General features: G+C 44.0%; 1 protein-coding gene across 8 annotated transcripts in view; it reads right to left on the bottom strand.

Annotated features, from left to right (window-relative positions):
* Positions 1-19,457, bottom strand: part of NCK2 (NCK adaptor protein 2) — a 150,616-nt gene that overhangs the window by 66,110 nt on the left and 65,049 nt on the right. For all 8 annotated transcript variants that reach the window (XM_055378955.2, XM_055378954.2, XM_031008141.3 and 5 more), the window contains one exon: positions 11,457-11,640. The gene's annotated coding sequence lies outside the window, so the exon portion shown is untranslated. The remainder of the gene's footprint in view (positions 1-11,456; positions 11,641-19,457) is intronic.

Here is a 19,457-nt window from a genome sequence, read left to right as displayed (position 1 = left end):
AAAAGGTGTACAGAGCGGTCCCTTGTGCTCTTCACCTTGTTCCTCCTAATGGCTACATTCTATATAACTGCAGTAAAATATCGAAACCAGGAAACTGACATTAGTATAATGAGTATATATGGTTCTGTCATTTCATCATGTGTGTAAACTCCTATAACCACCACGCCAATCAAGACTATTTCATCATCACAGAAATCTCTCTGACATTATCCCTTGTATAGTCACACCCACCTCCCTTTCTGACAACCATCACCGACCCCTTGTAAACACTAATCTGCTCTCTATCTCTGTAATTTTGTCATTTTGAGAATGTTATATAAATGGAATCATACAATATGTGTGACCACTTGAGACTCGTTTTAAAGCAAAAAGAGGAAATTCTATTAAAAGACAGAAGACACTCTGTATGATTTCAATGCTTTGAAATTTGTTACTGTTTGTTTTTTGGCCCAGGACATGCCCTAACATGGCAAATGCTCTGTGGGTGCCTAAAAAGAATGTGTATTCTGCTACTTTTGGGTGGAGTGTTATAAATGTCAATTAGATAATATTAATTGATGGTGGTGAGTGTTCCTATAGCCTTGCTGACTTTCTGTGTACTTTCTGTGTGGTTGTTCTATCAACTGTTGAGAAGGGTATGGAGATCTTCAAGTATAATCATGGGTATGTCTGTTTCTCCTTGTAGTTCTAGCAGTTTTTACTTCTTATTTCACAGCTCTGTTGTTTGGTGCATGCATACTTAAGAATGCTATGTCAGCCGGGCGTGGTGGCTCACACCTGTAAACCCAGCACTTTGGGAGGCCAAGGCGAGTAGATCACAAGGTCAGGAGATCGAGACCATCCTGGCTAACATGATGAAACCCCGTCTCTACTAAAAATACCAAAAATTAGCCGGGCGTGGTGGCGGGCACCTGTAGTCCCAGCTACTCAGGAGGCTGAGGCAGGAGAATGGCGTGAACGTGGGAGGCAGAGCTTGCAGTCAGCCGAGATCGTGCCACTGCACTCCAGCCTGGGCAACAGAGCGAGACTCCGTCTCAAAAAAAATAAAAAATAAAAAATAAAAAAGAATGCTATGTCTTCTTGATGAACACTCTTTTATGTCCCTGGTAACTCTCTACTTTTAAAAGTTCTTTATCTGATATTAATATAACAATTTCTGCTTTCTTTTGATTAGTATTTGCATGGTATATCTTTTTCCATCCTTTTATTTTCAACATATATATACATATACATACATATATATATATACGCATATATAAAATGTCTCTAAAATGTGCCAGGATAAGGCAGGGGAGCTAGGGAAGCTGCTCAGAGGAAAGGATATTTACTTGGCCAGAACTTGGAATTGAGAGAGAAGGATACTGTGAGGATAACTCAGTAATGACCCAAATCCAGGGGGCCTAGAACCCAAATCCAGAGCCCTTTACCATGCAATCCATTTGGAATTTGGCTCTAATTTGGGAATAAGAAATTCTTGCTTTATTAGTTACATTTTTGCATAAAAAACATAACCAATCAGGTATTCTATATATAAGTCTCTAAGTTTTCCATTCCTGAGATAGTCACAATCACAGGCCTCCCAACTAACATATCATCCACACTACAAGCAAACTACCTGAGCAGAGAGAATTGGTCCTCGAAGGGTGGTAGGGTTAGGCTTTGTGTCCCCACCCAAATCTTATCTTGAATTGAATTGTAATCCCTATAATCCCCATGTGTCAACGGAGAGACCAGTGGAGGTAATTGAGTCATGGGGGCGGTTTCCCCCATGCTATCTTGGTGATACTGAGTTCTCAGGAGATCTGATGGTTTTATAAGCCACTCTTCCCCCTTTGCTCAGCATTTCTTCTTGCCACCCTGTGAAGAAGGTGCCTTGCTTCCCCTTCACCTTCTGCCATGATTAAGTTTCCTGAGGCCTCCCACTTATGCTGAACTGTGAGTAAATTAAATCTCTTTCCTGTATAAATAACCCAGTCTCGGGTAGTTCTTTATTGCAGTAGGAAAACAGACTAATACACAGTATCAGCCTTCTAAGGGATGTGGACCATCCTAGCAATCTGCTGTAGAGTTATAAAGGATGTAATGCAATCACTTTGGTTAATCAGAATCTCCGTCAAGATCTAATGGAGCCAGGAACTCCAAACCTGACCAATCACCAGGACACTATGACTGCATAAGGAACTCCAGTCCTGAGGACTAGAGGGTCCAGTTATGTAACACAACTCATTACAAAGGTTTTTGGGTTATACTGTAACTGACAGAGCAGAGTGTATATTTACTGCCTTCTGTAGAGTTACAAACATTTCCCATCCCTCTGTGCCTTGCTGGTGACCCAGATAATAGCCCTGCTGGGCAAAAATAAGGGCTCCGTAAAAAATCTCTAATAAAACAAGAGAAATTATCATTCTCTGCTATGTGATAACATGGACATTGCTATGTGATTTCTCTGCTGACCCTTTTTCAGGAACCCACCATCCCCCAAGCCAGAATCTCCAAAGTGGAAAACACAAGGTGTGGGAAGAAATTGTTAGCATTCCCATATCTGCTATGTTCTAAAGCGCTGCAGTGCCCAGTGCTGCTTCCTACTTCTCCATTATATTTTGTTAAATTTCTGTGCATAAGACAAGTCTCCACTGAGGGTCAGGTCGCTGTAAGGATCAAAGATCAGAACTAAACACTAGTAATGGAATGGGATTTTTAAAATTACGATGAATTATCTCAGGTGTGAACACATGAAAACTCGCAAATGAAAGCCCTTAGAGTAGAAGGCCCCTTTAGGGAAGATCAGCGTAACAGCACAGATGCCCACGTCCTGTCTGCCCACTCCAGATTAGTGGGGAGTGGACCCTGAGCATCCTACATCACCCCCAAGCATCCCAGGTGACCCCCATTACATTATAGCTGGTAGGCATGGACTCACAGAGCTCCAAAGCCTGGAGGGAGAGGAGGAGGCAGGAGCCAGGCCATGTCTACCTCCACTCCGTCCCCAAGCACCTCGAGTGCCCACTCATCTCCCTCCATACCTGGCCCCACTCAGCCAGCAAATATGGGCAGCATCACTTGCCTGCAGCTTGGGGGAATCCCTGCTGCTCTTTCCTGGAATTGAGACTCAGGTGGGAGATGGGGTCCTGATCTTACTGCAGTGGTGGAGAGGGCAACACTGGTGTCCCACAAATGCTGAGCATATTTTCCCACTGAATTCTGTGGGGCATGGCAACCAGGTCTGTGTTACTGTCCTGCCTGTGCAGGACTGTCCTTAGAATTCCAAGTTCACACACCCAATTTCAACTACCCTCTCCCTCCATGTCACTGCCAAAGGAACCAAGGCCGGAAGTTAAAACCCAGCCATGAAAGCACAACACCCACACATGAGCACACCCCAATGATTCCGCCAGAGACCTGTGTTCCAAGCACACGCCGCCGAGACGTGGTACTTAACGACTGGGAAAATGACCAATGTATTATTACAAAAATGTTACTAAATGAGCTCTCAGGTTGGAAGATACGGTTACATTTAACTTCTCCCACAAGAAAGGCCTGTACCAGACCCAGGCTCCAGGCAGGGAAGACGGTCCTGTCTCTGGCTCCTGGGATCCCTGCCTTTCCCAAGTACTTCTGACGTTGGTCTTTGTGAACACAACAAAATCTTCAACATAACCTCTGGGTAAGATCATAAGTGGCATATTCCGGAAGGCACTAAATAAAACAAGTCTGACTGAGGAGTGACTGGGCTCTCACTGTCAGATCTGCTGCATTTCCCGCTCATTCCCTGTGAGCACTGTCAGGGGCCCAAGTGGAAAGCAGTATTCTATGGAAACATGACATTTACGGACGGGGCATTCTGCTATGTGGTCAATAAAGGGAGGGGGCACTCACACATATGAAATAAGATAACAATCACAAGCAAAACCCAAAATGGAATGTTGGCAAAAAAGACAAGCAACTTAGAAAAACTACTAAAAACGTCAACTCTAGAGCCTCTCCCTGTCCCTGGCCACATCCCTGTAAGGGAGAGACTACCTGAGGACACTCAAGAGGGACGTCACCACTGCAGACTCCTGACTTGGAGTTCACGCCAGCCACGGACTGCTGCAGACCACGGCTTGTTCACACTGTGACCTGGGTAGACCTTCACATGGGAAGGTCACGGAACAAGGCGTTTGATCAGGAAACAGCCAGAGCAGATTCATAATTAGGATCATCCTTACTTCTTGCGGGCAGCAATCAAGCTCAAATCTCACCAATTAACTTGTCAGTGTGACTGTTGGTCAGGTGTGACTCTGAAAAGCTGAGAAGGCATATTTTACTTTCCAGGGAGATACAAGGCCTGCCTCCACGGCCACTGACCTTACAGGAAGGACTGGGTACCTTCTGCCCCAACAAGCACTAAGGGTTATTCGTTTCCATCCAAAACTGGCATCTTGTTAATATACTGCTTGTTAACATGGTCCCAGAATTCATTCCCCATAAACTGTGACCTCTTATGATCTGATTTATTCATCATGTTTTATAACCATTTTGACATCCTGGAGCCAGGAACATTTCTAAAGAAACCATTTCAACGTTAGTTATAATAAAAGTCAACCGGAAAATTGATTCTGATAGGCAGAAATCTCAAACTCAAAATGCTTTTGGTGTGTCCAGTGAGGCACCCGCAGCACGGGAATGGGGAGCACAAGGGCACTGGGACACACTCCCCTCCCACACCCTCCACCAGACACGCCCAACTTGAATGACACTTCTGCAGTTCCACGTGTTCCCTTCAGCTCTGTACATCCCAGTGGTAATTCCAGAAAGTATTCTCCTACTGGGGCTTGTTTGTAATTACCTGTTCAAGGTCCAGTTTACTAAAAGCCCTACAACACCCCCTCCATCGTGACACACACACACACACACACACACACACACACACACACACACAGAGCATGAGAGGACATTTTATTTTTCTGGAGGAAGTCAAGAAAAATTTCTCTCTGCTTTTCCTAGTTTGAGAACCTCAACTGCAGCAATGCGCTCATTTCAAGCTCCGTGTGGCCTGTTTATTTAATGCTGTTCTCTTACATACACATCCGCCACACGGCTGGCCCAGGGCCTCTTAAGGACAAGGACAGAGTATCTGGAATCCAACATTCAGGTGGGAGACACAGGTCACCATCCAACGCTGGGCGGTACTAGGCAAGGAAAGTAACCTCTCTGGGCTCATTTTCTGCTATACAATTCAGAGGAGGACTATCCATATCACCTGGCATTAAAGAGAATTCATGAAAATTCCTTTGTAAATTCTAAGGTACAATTTAGAGAATCACTGAAAAATGAATGGAATGTTATGTGTTCAGTTTCTATCTAAGGAAAAGAAGGTCGAGGGGTACAGAATTGGCTTTTTTGTTTTTGTTTCTTCAGCTTTCTAGGAAGCCACACTGCTAGGGTGTATCAGCTATGACAGAAAAGAAAAAATGCTTGGCATAACCTTGATCACCACCACAACTAAGAGAAAATAATTATGTTATTGACTATGCAAGAACGTTAAATCACAATTTTATGATGTTTCACCCTGAACAGGGGTGCTGTGGGAAGCGTCAGGGACCTTAGAGATGGCCTCAGCACACAGGAAGTGGCTGTTAAATACAAAGTCCCCTGGCCTGTACAGAGAACTTCTCTTTTGGCAGGTCTGATGTTAAGGTGGGGATCCCCAATACAAGGCGACTCTGAGCACCATCCTGGGCCTCCATGGGCGGAGGTGAAAGCCACAGGAGCTGTTAAGCTGATCCTGGTGCTTCAGGAGCAGCAGAGGCCCTCGGGGGATTCAGGTTCCCAGCTCGTGCCCCCTTCTCAAACCTCCCAAAGTCTTCCTTCACACACCCTTACGTTTCCAAAGAGACTCTCCAAACTGTACTTAGTTGCAGGAGATTTTTCTAGGGGAGAAAAAAATAAATCTCACGAAATTCCTGGTACAGTAAGAAAGAAAGGCTTTTTTGGGTCAGGAAATGGGAGCTCCCAGCCTGCTCTGCCACCTAGGAGCCCCGGCCAAGTCATTTAATCTCCCAGAGCCTCACATCTCAGTTTAAGGTAAGCACTTGGAGAATGGGTCGTTACCATGTCACCACCATCATGTGTCAGAGACAGCAGCCCGGGAAGCAGAAGGAACGTGGGCTGGTAAGCAACAGACCTTCTGCTTCCCGGGCTGCTGTTAATAGATGGGGACACAAGCCACAGGAGATGTTAAGGGGACTCTCCAGAGTCACAGAGTTGAGCATGCACAGCTGTGGACAGTCTCCTTAACCTCTCCTGAGGCTTTGTGTCCCCATCTATTAAATGGGGACAATAACATCTGCATTTGCGACTAGAGATAATATACAAGCAGTGACAAGCCCTGTGCCGGGCACCTGCCAACGATGACCCCATAGATTACAGCTGCTTCCACTGACTGCACCGCCGGGGCACTGTGGAATCAATGTGGCAATATGTTTTCCCAGGAGCTGTCAATACTTACTGGGCAATTATTTAACCAATTACCACAGATTTATCCACAGCATTAAAGGCTGTGGCCATCTCTTTATATTCGGTACACTGTACAGCAGAAACAATCAGTCCAAACTGCAGAGACTGTTCCCCCAGATCACCCAGGGGTCCAGTGTGTGGCAGAAGGAGGCTGAGATGGGCCCATCTATTTGGGGGGAAACTCCACAAGTTACTTCCAGGTATCATGAGACCTCCAGAGCTACACCCTCAACAGAAGCTTTAGCCCTAAAAACTTAATGACTGAGCACTGGGCTTTGCGTGTAAAAAAATCTTTCTAAATAACCTGTTGGGGGCAAAGTCAGCTACCAGCAATCTCCAAAATACCAAACAACCAGGATATGATAAAAGTGAGTAGTAAATTCTAGATGACTTTTCCAAGTGTACACACCCTAGGAAAAATTGTTCTGAAATAAATTGAGGATAATATGAAGCAGTAAACTTTAGTAGTTAAATAAATATTACTGGATAGCGTTTTTATGGAATTAAGAGTGACAGGCTCAATGTTTCATCTTCTCATGCTCACTGCTCAGTTAAACACAGCTGCTGCTCCTTCTATCACAGAATGGAAAAGGTGTGTAGGCTCACTGCTGACATTTACACGCTGGACGTGCACATCACCAACTGACTCGGTTTGTGAAATCCCATCCTGTTTACTTTACTCAGACTTGAGTTGTGTCATCTAAGCCACTGTCCTTCCTACCCCACTACACCATCCTTCTGTCCATTAGGACATGTCTGTCATGAAAAAGCCTCCAAAAGCTTTTCAAAAGTCAAACGAATCTGCAGCATAGCAGACAAGGCACTTTGCATCTTCCGTCCCTAGTAACGGCCAGCCTCCAACAATCAATTACAGTCACTTTTCAAGTACGCATGGGAAGAATTAAGTGCAGAGTATGCGTTTGCCAAAATGACAACTCTGGGGCCTTCTGGCTTTTCCTATGGTCTCCGCTCCCCCAAAGAAGGCAGGGTCAGAGCCGCAGGGTCCCAAGACTTTGTTCCTTAACTTCAATGGGGAGACCAGAAAACAGGGTAGGGAAATGCACCATGTGGAAATGGGCTGAGACGTTACTCAGGCCCTCAGACACCGCCATCCTCCTCAAGCTGCTCTCAGCCCAGCCCCAGGCACGCAAACCTTGAGTGTCCAATAACTGGGAAATGCATCCAAGGCTGACATCCCGCTTACCGTTCTACCAGGCCAGCATTTATTTCATTTCCTTCTGACATGCCGAAGTGTACGGCTGACCGAGCTGTTGCTTTCCCTGTTGGCACTTCAAGGACCACCGACCAAATGGCAAATGCCTGGCCCCCAAGCCAGTATTGTCTGAATGACCTGCAGTCTCCAGGAACCATGGCCCAGCTGGTCCAATCAGCCTGCCCTGTTCCAAGGAAACACATTATATCTCTGTAGACGTCTCCTCATTCTTTAAAACTTGTTCCCAGCGTAACATCTCCTGGCTTTTCCATACTGTCCCCTAAAGGGTCAGTTGATCCCTGCCTCAAGTATTAGGGACTGGCTGTAACAACCTCCACTACAGCAGTTAGCACAGTCCCAAACTGTCAGGGTCCCATCCCGAAAGGGCATGGGAAAAGGTGGCTGGGACTATATTTTATCTATTTTTTTTTTAACTGCTAAAACAGTCACTGCAAGAAAAATAGCCCAGAATACAGGTGGGGTGTTCACAATAGATGTTTATTATATGAATGGCTACATCTCATGATTTTCCAAATGAACATTTTTCTGAACCACAAAAGTAAATTTTAATAGGTGAATCAAGGTTTTGTGTGGAACTTATAAATTTATGAAATAAAAGTAATCCTTTAAAATTACATGGGTAGATATTTTTGCAAGCCAGCCAGCTCTCATGGTCTCCATGTACCGTCTTGTCTACGTGGCACCCGTGTGTTGGGAGCTCCTGCAGACCGAGCTGCTGAGTGAGCATGCCACACTCCCCTGCCTCACCACCTTCTCAACCAGCACCAACAACAGCTTCAGGTCTGCTAATGTCACTGACGATCAAGACCTTTCTAAAGAAGTAGTGTCAGATTCTGATGCTAATAAATTATTAATGAGTTCTGATGATCCAATCAGAAGATCTGTCATTTCTAGCTTATACTCCATTCCCTTGAAATCTGACAAGTGGCTTGATACATGACTGCATTTGCAAATGACTGTTTTAAAAAGTTCTACCTCAATGACTTTTTTTTTTTTTTTTTTTTTTTAAAGAAAACGGAGTTACCATGGGTTTGAGAAGTTTTCTTATGTAAGATAAACCTCCTAGGTTTGGAACAGGAACACCCTGATGGTGTCTGTCTTGCACAAGGTCTGGAAGAGAGACCTGGGAATGCCCTATGAATGCATGAGGGGACCCAAAGCTAGAAGAGCCAACAATGGCTGGGGTGAAGTCAGGTATGCAGTGTGAGTGCCAACCCCCGACTGCCGACCAGGAGCTAGCTCTGGAAATCACAATACACAACACCCTAAATCAACAGGACAATGTGGCATTTTCTCCAAAAGATAACATAAAGCATAACACGACGAGAACACTAAGACACTTAATCCTATCCTTATTGCATATTAATCTTATGCTGTTCTAAATACCACACATCAAAGGGGCATAACTGAAATTGAAAAGGTTCCAAGAGATTTTTCTTTTAAGGTGGTCGAAGAGAAAGAACATATTCACAAGATGTGTTTGTAGTAGTAGCAGACCAAGTAAGAGGAAATTCTAACTTTTAATATTAAAGGAGAAAATTTCCAGAAACCACCACACCAAGAGATTCCATAGTCCAACATAATAGTTTCAAGATTACTTTAAAACAATCTGCAAATAATAGAAGCAAATTAAAGTTTTTTTATACAAATGTCCACTGTAATATTCTCATTTGCTCTTCATACAACCAGAAGACATATCATATCACCTAAAAGTTGGACACCAAAACTAATTTAGGTTATGCTTTGATTAAAATTTGGTTTGCTTTCATACTTGACTTAACAATCTTTTCTATTTTGTTCTGTTAAATATACCATGTTGGAAATATATATTTCTTATAAGCTCATAGTAAGATGTACAGGAAAAATCTTACAGTATAAGGAATAAAATGTTTTTATATATATATATATTTATTATACTTTTAAGTTCTAGGGTACATGTGCACAACGTGCTGGTTTGTTACATATATATACATGTGCCATGTTGGTGTGCTGCACCCATTAACTCGTCATTTACATTAGGTATATCTCCTAATGCTATCCCTCCCCCCTCCCCCCACCCCAAAACAGGCCCCGGTGTGTGGTGTTCCCCTTCCTGTGTCCAAGTGTTCTCATTGTTCAATTCCCACCTGTGAGTTAGAACATGCAGTGTTTGGTTTTTTGTCCTTGCGATAGTTTGCTGAGAATGATGGTTTCCAGCTTCATCCATGTCCCTACAAAGGACATGAACTCATCACTTTTTATGGCTGCATAGTATTCCATGGTGTATATGTGCCACATTTTCTTGATCAGTCCATCATTGTTGGACATTTGGGTTGGTTCCAAGTCTTTGCTATTATGAGTAGTGCTGCAATAAACATACGTGTGCATGTGTCTTTATAGCAGCATGATTTATAATCCTTTGGGTATATACCCAGTAATGGGATGGCTGGGTCAAATGGTATTTCTAGTTCTAGATCCCTGAGGTATCGCCACACTGACTTCCACAATGGTTGAATTAGTTTACAGTCCCACCAACAGTGTAAAAGTGTTCCTATTTCTCCACATCCTCTCCAGCACCTGTTGTTTCCTGACTTTTTAATGATCACCATTCTAACTGGTGTGAGATGGTATCTCATTGTGGTTTTGATTTGCATTTCTCTGATGGCCAGTGATGATGAGCATTTTTTCATGTGACTTTTGGCTGCATAAATGTCTTCTTTTGAGAAGTGTCTGTTCATATCCTTCACCCACTTTTTGATGGGGTCGTTTTTTTCTTGTAAATTTTTTTGAGCTAATTAAAAGTTTTTAAGGAAAGCTAGTGTTATTCTTGCAGTTCATTCTGAGACAAAGCTCTGGAGGTGAAAATGTATCTTCTCATAAAGCACTTCTTACTGCCCAGCCAGAAACAGAACACTGGATTAACTGGACCACAAACAGCAATTCATATTTTAAGTTAAATGTCTCAAGATGTTAGGGCTAAGAAATATTTTTGTTACACAGTGACATGTTTTTGTCTGGTGCCTGTGGTGACAGCACCACTGGGTCCCAGAATCCACATGTTGCATCACAGTTATGATTTTATTGTAACATACACAAGTAGGTTTTTCATATGAACAGGTAAAACCTTCCTGAGAATCCTTCATCTGTCTGCATCTCATTTGATGTAGGTTTTTTTTTTTTTTGAGACCAAGTCGTGCCGTGTTGCCCAGGCTGGAGTGCAGTGGTGTGATCTTGGCTCACTGCCACCTCCGCCTCCCAGGTTCAAGTAATTCTCCTGCCTCAGCCTCCCGAATAGCTGAGACTACATGTGCACGCCACCATGCCCAGCTATCCTTTGACATAGATTTATCTTCTCAGCATCAAAGCTGGAATCCAACTTTTCCTAGACTGAAAGCACCAGAAAAGTGGTTATTTACCCTTATACTCCCTGTCCCATACAGAATACGGGGGACCAGGATTCGTTATGGATTCAAGAGTCAGTAATATCTGAATGTGGAGGTACCTGTACCATCTTACAGGTTGTAGGTGCCTACCATCCTGCTTCCTGGCTACATACTCAGAACCATCACACACTAAAGCAGGAACAGAGATAATCTAATTTTCTCCCTCATTGAAAGCTTAAATTTAATGTGATTCAACAAATCAAGGCTACACTGACTGATATTTTACTAAACTTACTGTCCAAATTAAGCATTTGAGGCAAAAAGCTGCAACTTCTGTTTTAAGCAGAAAACTGCAGACTTACCTTTGGCACACAGTTGAGAGGTGACTGGCAAAACGCAGAACTCTTCAAAACGATGATGTTTTCAGCTAATTACACCTCTGAAGTTACACAGCTGCAGGGATTCTCCAAATTCTCAAATCCAACTCAAATCTCAGCAGAGAATTATAATCTGGGACGTCGCTTGTATACAAGGAACACATGAAATCTAAAAAGAACGAAGCATATATTAGGTCTGCTTGCTTCTTTGATTTTAAGTAACCACTTTTAAAAATAACTGGTTATTTATTTGCCTAAAACTAATGGGTTTTTTTGTTATTTATTTATTTATTTTTTTGAGACAGGGTCTCCTCTGTCACCAAGGCTGGAGTGTGGTTGTACGATCTTACCTCACGGCAACTTGCACCTCCTGAGCTCAAGTGATCCTCCTGCCTAAGTCTCTCCATTAGCTGGGACCACAGGCATGCCACCACCCCTGGCTAATTTTATGTATTTTGAAACCAATGTTTTAAATATATCCCAGATTAAAGCTGCTCTGTGCCTAAAGACCTCCATCAACACACATGTCCTGCCTCTTCCCACCTTTCATTCCCTGGGCAAGCTCCGACACTCGGGTGGGGAGGGCCAACCACACACCCGGTGAACAGCAGGTGGAAGGAGGTGATGGGGTGTGGGGGGACAGCCAGCCCATAATCAAGGGACCTGAGCTCCCAGTCCCTTCCAGACTTCCTCCTCCCAATGACCCCCACCTTTAAAAGCCTCCCAGAAATAAAAGGGAGTCTGCCAATTGGAAAGGTGGCCAGTCTGAGAGTCGAATGAGGGAGAAGGGTTACAAAGAGCATGGATATTGTTTAGAGACTCGTTCCTCTCTTGGGGGTCTGTTGCACCAGCCATTTATTGAGAAGCCACCAACCGGACCCATAGCCTTGGGCTAAAAAGCACCCCTGCTTTCAAGACTTCTGAGACGAACACTCCAAAACTAGAAGGAAGTTAAGATGAGAGACGCCTGACAAAGGTGACCAGCGCCCTCCTGGTTGTGGAGAGCTGGCAGCTGCGTTATGTTCACTGCACTTGGTAAGTATTTTCAGTCCTTGACTAACGTTTTCGAGGGGACCCTGGAGCACTCTGTGGACTTCAAGTGAGTTCACTGACATTTTTAATTACATTTCAAACCCAATGGGGATCTGTCTTGACAGTTCACTCAGAGAAGATCTATTAATTCATCCCTAGCATGATTATGACCCAAAATGTTAAATACCCCACAGAAAAATCGAATTCTATTTTAGTCAAAGAGAAGAAGATAATTCAAATAGGGCTATCATAAAAATGTTATAAGGCAAGTTCATAAATTTTGATTTAAAAATTAATTCCTTTTTATGTATTCTCTAGCATTATTTTAAAGGCCGCATCATTTTAATACAGATATAATTTAAGGCAAGGAAAAGGTGATGGCCAAACACAATGGGAATACATCTTTGGGCAAGATGTTCAAACGTATACTAGGCAGATTGCCCTTCTCTCTGTTAGGTGTTTATAATAAAATGACAGGTCCTCTCGAAATGGAAGTATTGGAATCTGAACTCAGTTCTTGACCAAGAGTTCTTGTTTCTCATGCTGACACCACTGAAGAAAGCCATCAGCACAGGGCAATGTGCTGGGCACCATGCCCCAAACACCACCTCTCTATGTGTCATTTTCAGGGGCTATTCTAAACGTTAAGTTGTATTGTTAAGATTTTAACTGGGAAGTGAATTTGCCCAGAGTCTGCCTTCCACAGGCAAATGCAAGGAATTGTTTTATGTGGTTGTTTGGGCTGTCCAAATACAGGCCTCCCCCTGTGTGCCCTGTGTCTCATGAGTAATATGATTTAATCCTTCTGATACACTGCCAGGATGGATTCTAATGCCCAAATTTACAGAGGAGTTTACTTTCTCAGGGACACTAAAGGTTTTTCCCAACCGACTGCAGAGTGAGGAATCACTCAGGCCTTGGACTCCAGATGAGTGGGCTTTGCACATCTCTAATCTCTTCTGCATGCGAACAGAGGAGAGACTCCTTATGCCAACAGCAAACCAAAAGCCTGAGCAGCTTCTCTACCAGACCCCGCAAAAGAACAATGAGCTGGATTTAGAACTTGAGTCCTTTGATACTAGGCACAGTGGGCAAGTCAGAACACGGCCTCTCCAAGCACAATCAGTAAAGGAAAAGCCAGACAGAACAGAGCAGGACTCGAACTAATGCAGCAGCTCCAACAAAAGTGAGGCTACTGAAAATCCATTGAAAGGTGCCAGTGGCCATCTGGGATTCAAGTGTAAAACGTGAAGGTTGCATCCAATGTTTTCCTTGAGAAAAGCATTCCACTGACAAACTGTCCATGTGTTAAGTGTACACCCTAAGTAGAATAAAACATGGTGGTCAACATCTCTCTCTCTGGGTTTAAATGAAGACTGCCCAAGTTTAACATGGGGCTCTTAGCTTATTCAAAACCTGTGTTAAGGAAGAGCATTTCAAAGCAGGTCTTAATTATAATCAGTGATCGAAATCCATCAGGAAAGTATACACTTTCGTGCAAAAAACAGTATCAGCCTGAAAGATAAACACCTATACGGTCACTTGGACTGTAGAAGGCCCTCACCAAAGGATTCAAGGATTTTCTACAGCCAGCTTCAAGACACGAATATATAGAAGGAGTGTGTGCTTTTCTCTAAAAGTACTTCACTAGCACTACGTGCATCTCCCTTTAGAAATAAAGGAGGGAGGGCTGGAAGGCAATTAACACTGATACCATACGAATCTCTTCATTTTAATTTGGATCCTTAATACTACAAAATTTTACCATTGCAAAATCCAAGGAATTATCTGAATTCTCTGTAACCTTAAAATTTGCTTTTTTTCCACTAAAGCCACAACCCAGGGTTTTCCAGTGTTTTCAGCAGCACTTAGCTGCAGTGGTGGGCGAGTGTGCTGAGCACTGCTAGGCCACACTACTTGTCCCAGGCGCAGGGCCAGGCAGTGAGATGCCCCCCTGCAAGCGGTCGTGGCCGATTCTGCATCCCCAATGCCTGTGTGGTGCCGGCGCAGTGTCTTCTGCTGCACCTGGGCTGGTTTCCTCCAACTATCAGCATCTGAGAGGGAAGTCCAGTGATGAGGTCCCTGACTAAGGCAACTCCAGAGGAGCAGTTCAGGGTTAAGAAGGGAGTTATAAGCCTTGTTCTGATGACAGCCCAAGGCTGTGAGCTTTGTGGACATAATACCACTGGGTGCTGTCGCTCAACCTGTTTTTGAGGTGGCCTATTTGTCCAGAAAACTGAAGTCACCAAGAGGCTAAAGTCAGCCTTCAGGAGGCTCAGGGAATCCCTCCTCTCCCACTGTCCAAATGATAGAAACGGTGACAGGCTGGCAGAAGAACATGTTCTGATTCCAGTGAGACACTCGCCGTGGCTTCACCTTAGCATCAGCTGCAAGAATCGTCACAGCAACCCTGGGAGATACATCTTATCATTCAGCCCAGGAACCAAATGACCAGATGTCTCACAACCAGAATCTGAATGCACACTTGTCTGACTTTAAAGCCAGAGTGCTCTTTCTCCTGACAAAGATCACCACGAAAGGGCTAGAAGCTTGACAGTCGCATTCTGCAAATCGCATCTGCTGCTGCCATCTGTCTGGGGTATCTGCCACCCTGGGTGGCCGGCTCCAACCTCTCAAATCAGCTAGGAACCATGTCAGGCTACATCAAGAAGCAAGCCCATGAATATACACACACCAAGTTTGTTTTCAATGGTACTGCTTCTCTTAGATGTTAGCACAGGAGGAAAAAAAAAAAGCCTTGTTGAATAGTGTCACCTGGCTGGGTCAGTAATGAGCAGATGTTGGACTCGGGTGTGTATCATAACCAAATCTAATCTGTGTTACACATGGAGAGAACCACTCCAGATCCCTAGTCTGTAGCCAGAGCTAAGGCAATTGTCCTTTTCCTTTTATTTAAAAAGAAAAACAAAAAAGCATAGGATTAGCACAGCCCTCGGAGCTCTCAAATGCCTTGTCTTGCCCTTCCTCCTCCCTCCCTGACCAAGGAGGCCCAGCAGAGGCCTGCAAGCGGATCTCCTGTTCAGAGTACGGAGGCGGCAGTGCCAGCCCAACACAGCACGGGGTCAGCGCTGTCTGAGGGAATTCTGGCAGAGCTAGTTATATTTCATTCCTAGTGAACCACTTGGAAGAGAACCTTATTCAAGTGGGAAAAGGCTGGTTTCAGATACTGAACAAAGCTACACAAGTTTCCTTGAGTGGTTTGGCCAAAGTTCAACCCATGTGGACTGATACTGAGCAGCTTAGATGTGTTTATCAATCCGAAACTCAAAGGTGTCCAAGGAGATGACCTCAGCTGTCTCTTAATCATCCAGTGCACAGTGGTTCCCAGGCAGGGTTTAGAAGCAGCTGAAGCAGCTTCAAAAAGCCTCACTGCAATTAGATTTTTCACTCAAGATAAAGCTGTCCTGAAAAGTAAAAGTATCAAGTTTTTCTGCACTAGGCTGAAATGATATCAATTCCATATATTAATGCTGGTTAGTAGGTTAATTAGAAGCTGGTTAATGAAAACACGAGGGAAAAAACAGAACTAATTTCTAATTCTCCAGAAAGCCAAAGAGTGGCCAAGGCAGGTGTTTGCAGGAGAAAAGTGACTGATTAGAGTTTAAGGTCTGTCAGTTCTAGGTTCTGGAATAATGATTTCTGCCTTCAAATACTCCAGAACTGAGAAAAGAAGGAAATAGCAAGCAGTAGGTCAATCGATGGGCCGAACCCCTATTAACCGTACTAGGGGAGGCACCTGGTTCAAGAGGCTGAAGAGATCCAGAGCCAGCCAGGGTTTTATTAGGGGCTTATGGAGAAGGGAGAGAGTCCAGTGGCAGCGGGCTGGACGGGAGACCCGCACCCGCCTGCAAGCATCATGCAATTCATGTAGCATTTTCACTTAACACACTCCCTGACAAAGGACCTCCACCTGGCATCCTTCATGCAACCCAAACCTCAGGGCCTCAATCACACCTGTTCCACGAGACAAGCTGCAGGGACTCAGATGCTCCTTAAAGACAAGGACTGAATCTCCAGGCTGGCAACTTCTGGATTCCCTAGCTGGGAACACACATTCAGGTACGTCTGCCACACAAGGTCATTCTAAGGGTCTGCTTAAGTTATTGCTGTCAGGTGTGTTTACCCTACATCATCCATATATAATGAGAAGCAAAATACAGCCAGAAAAGGAAGCAACAAGGCCATGGGTCAGGATGACAGGGCTGTAGGCCTAACTTGGCCACCAAATGCCTCTCTGTTCCCTCATCCACCACCCCACTCAACTCCAATCCTATATCTTTGGGACATATGGGAATGGACATTATCAAAAATTGACGATGTGGTGCCAAAAATGTATCAAATCTTACTAAAATAATAGAAGAAAGCCATATTTTTTTTTTTTTTTTTGCACTCTGTCACCAGGCTGGAGTGCAGTGGTGCAATCTCGGCTCACTGCAACCTCTGCCTCCTAGATTCAAGTGATCCTCTTACCTCAGCCTCCCGAGTAGCTGGGACTACAGGCACGCCCCACCATACCCAGCTAATTTTTTGTATTTTTAGTAGAGACAGGGTTTCACCATGTTGGCCAGGATGGTCTCAATCTCTTGACCTCATGATCCGCCCACCTCGGCCTCCCAAAGTGCTGAGATTACAGGTGTGAGCCACCGCACCTGGCCCATAGCAGGGCAAATATTAATATAAATTTAAGATTTACGGTCTGCTGCCTAAAAATTCTAACATATAGGAATTTGATTAGTGACAAATTTTGTAAATTGTGACAAGGTTTGTAAAGGGTTTTCTTGATATATTTAATGCTAGCCTCTTAAATCCAGCAGTACTCCATTCTCTAAAAGGTCTGCCCAGGTGTTTCTCTAAGGTTTTTCCTCTAGTCCAAACTGCTACTTGTCTTTGTAATCAACATAAAAACCTTGCTATACATCTCAGTGCCATAACTAGACAATTTAATTACATATTGCCTTTTTAACAGGTTCACCAGCATTTTATTAAGCATGCACAGGATTCAGCCATTGTCTAGGTACTGACAACACCAGTAAAAAGCATGCTGACAAAAATAAACTGTAAACACTAAAATGCACTACTGAATAAAAACTGTGCAAACCCCCCTTTTTCTGAAGGAAGGAAAGAGGGAGGGAAGAGTGAGGAGTCAGGGAAGCAAATCCTGTTTTTCTCTCTCTCCCTCCCTCTACTGTCAGCTTGCTTGTGTGCTTGCTCGCTCGCTCTCTCTCTCTCTCTCACACATACTTTTGTTTTTTTCAAATAGCATCTTAAGAAGCGGGCCAGAAGGTGAGACACAACTATTATTAACACTTTTAAGGAGTAGAATCGGGGGTGAGAAGGGTTAATTTCTATAACATCTGAACTTTTATAATATGTTTTACTTTGGTAATTAAGCACAGCTTTAGATAAAATTCCACACTCCTTTCCCTGTTTCTATCACTGCATCCTCTGCTAAGCTGAGGCCCAGGAATGAAGAGTGGGGATGTGTGTGCTCTTTCTCCCTCCCTCTCAGCCCTGGCCCTGTCACTGAACGAGACCTCAGCACCCACTCTCCTTTCAGGCCCATTCTGTCATCACAGCCCTCCACTACTAACAGAGTCCGCTCGCTCCCTTCCCTGCCTGCCCTCTCCCCCTCAGTGTTGGGAACTGCCTTCCACCACTCCCTCTTCTTCTAGCAGTGCTCAGTGGGTGAGGTAAGATCTCTCATTCAAGAAGCTCTTCAAAAGCCCCTCCTCCAGGAAGACCTCCTGGATGGCTCCATGGACAGTTAAACGCTCTTCCCTCCAGGTTCCCTTAGCATCTTATACAGTACTCATTATTCTGTGAATAAGTCATAAGTGCTTATATAGTACTGATTACACCATGAAGTGCATCCCATCTGCTATGGGCTAAATTGTGTCCTTGCCCTACCTCCAAAAAAATTCATATGTTGAAGTCTCAACACCCAGTACTTCATAATGTGACAGTGAAAAGGTCTTTAAAGAGGTGGTTAAAACGAATCAGGGACCCTAATCCAATAGGACTGCTGGCCTTTTAAGAGAGGAAGAGATACCAGGAGGGTGTGCACGTTGAAAAGACCTTATGAAGACACAGCAAGAAGGCATCTGTCTGCAAGCTCTGGAGAGAGGCCCCAGAAGAAACCAACCCTGCTGAGCCCTTGATCTTGGACTTCCAGCCTTCAGAACTGTGAGAGCATAAATTGCTGTGTAAGCCCCTCAGTCTGTGGTACTTTCCCACGGCAGCCTGGGACTTTTGTGAGACTCAACCATACATATGTGTCACAACATATGACACACACAACAGGAACTTGAAAAACCTTGTGTGAGCAAATGCAAGGATGAGTGAATCGAAAGAACTCGAGGTCAAAACCACCAGGTGACCCACACTTTACCTACCAAGTATCTCCTCCTGCACACCAGAAAGAACTGATTCTTTCATTTTCAACACCTATTCATTCTTCAAAACCCAGTTTAAGCACTACAGCTGGCTTCCTGGGCCAAGCTCCCGCATCACATTGTAATATAGCCATGCCATTTTGCATTTGAATTGTGATGTTTCACTATATGTAAAAATACTTTCTCATCCAATCTCAACAATTACACATGCAGTCACACCCCAGCCCTCACAAGATGGCTAAAGCAAATCACAAGCAAAAATTAGTTTGCCCACAAACACTTCAGTGCTTATCACCAACAGATCAGCACAACTTCAGTATCACACCCCACATCATTACCAATTCCTTAATATAAAGCTCATATCTCATTAGTGTCCCGATTTTCCTGTCTCATAAGTGACTTTCTATAGCTGATTTACTTGAATCAGGATCCAAGTCATGTCCACAAACTACAATTTTTCTCTTAGGCCTCTTTAAGTCGATTTTATTTTAATGACAATGCATTGAAGACGCTGGGTGATCCACCCTGCAGTCACGTGGCA

This window comes from Gorilla gorilla, chromosome 12 (genome assembly GCF_029281585.2).
Source record: "Gorilla gorilla gorilla isolate KB3781 chromosome 12, NHGRI_mGorGor1-v2.1_pri, whole genome shotgun sequence".
In the NCBI taxonomy this organism is placed as follows: Eukaryota; Metazoa; Chordata; class Mammalia; order Primates; family Hominidae; genus Gorilla; species Gorilla gorilla.
Note: the sequence above shows the minus strand (reverse complement) of the source record. Positions and strands in the feature narration are given on the sequence as shown.